The 1,315-nt window shown below is 36.5% G+C and overlaps 1 long non-coding RNA gene across 1 annotated transcript; it reads left to right on the top strand.

Annotated features, from left to right (window-relative positions):
* Positions 1-729: 729 nt before the first annotated feature.
* On the top strand, positions 730-1,102 carry LOC125996603 (uncharacterized). Its single transcript, XR_007491299.1, has 2 exons — positions 730-763; positions 802-1,102. It is a non-coding gene; the product is annotated as an uncharacterized LOC125996603 (long non-coding RNA).
* Positions 1,103-1,315: the final 213 nt, after the last annotated feature.

The following is a 1,315-nucleotide window of genomic DNA, read 5'->3' as shown; positions in this document are numbered from 1 at the left end:
GAAATAGTGTATAAAAAAGTTAGCCTAGACCTCGTTGGCTAAGGATTATAAACCTGTCATTTGCCCATTCATGCATCAGGGATTTAGTATGATGATGCCGTCACAGCCAAGCCTATTGTTACTTCTGAGCTTGAAGGAATGAGAGACAGGAAGTGAGAGAAAGGCAGAAACAGGAAGGCTGGTCCCATCGCAAAGAGCTTACTCACTATGTCACAGAAGCTGCAATATTTCTTAAAATACTCTTCGACATTCTCTTTACTGTATGCATTTTGTTCATAGAGTTTGGGTTTACCAAAAAAATGTACAATCAGATGTTTCACAACATGCCTCATATCTGTTGCAGTAAAATTGGTTACTATATATCAGCACTCTTTTTTTCAAAATTTATACTTTGAATTATGTTCCTTCATGGACTTCTGAGAGTTGTCATCTTTTCTTTTTGAATCTTTACTTCCTATTGTAGTTAACAATCGCAGGGAAAGAACTTGCTAAAGAGAAAGAAATGTCACTAGGTAGATCCACACACCTATATATGTAACTGGACACACATTGTGTATGTCAAGAAACACATGTAGACAAATAAGTAATGGGGGGAAGCAAACACTTAAAAAAAAAGGAAGAAAGAACCATACTTTCAAAAGCACTTACTTTCCATGTTGGTATATGTAGTGTTTGATTAAAAACATCTGCCAAGAAAGTGTCTAGTCTGTTGGCTCAGAACATAGACATAGAGTCACAGATTTTGGTTACACTGCACAGCCTTGTAGTCAGTCCAAGCCCTCACTTAATTGGGTGAGCCAGATTGTTATGAGGGAAGGGGGAGTATATAAAATTGTATTAAAGACATTTTCAAATGGATGGGTTATTCTGCATGATCTGGAAACATCTGGACAGAGGGAACCCAATGGCAAGTCTTACATTTTAAGGTTGTTCTTTGGATGGTCTCTTAATTTGATACAGTCTTTGCTTCATATCCTGTGACCCCTGTGATCCAGAGAGAGAAACACATTTGTTGGTTATTTGGTTTCAGGGAACATCGTCCCAGCAGAAGCCACAATGAACAGAGAACTATGTCACAATTGAGGTTGCCATGATATAAACTTAGTAAGAAACCACATCAGAGATGAGTGACTGAATCAAGAGTGCAATAGAACTTTGTTTCAGGAAAAAAAATACACCTTGGTGTGTCTTTGTAACATTTTAGTTTCTTCTTTTCCCCCAAATCTATTCTTAAAGGAGATTTATTTTCATTAGCAAAAATTTTGATGGTTTTTCTCATAAAGGTGATATTTTAGAGATGACTTTTATTTTTTGA

Source organism: Suncus etruscus, chromosome 18 (genome assembly GCF_024139225.1).
Source record: "Suncus etruscus isolate mSunEtr1 chromosome 18, mSunEtr1.pri.cur, whole genome shotgun sequence".
NCBI classification, from domain to species: domain Eukaryota; kingdom Metazoa; phylum Chordata; class Mammalia; order Eulipotyphla; family Soricidae; genus Suncus; species Suncus etruscus.
Note: the sequence above shows the minus strand (reverse complement) of the source record. Positions and strands in the feature narration are given on the sequence as shown.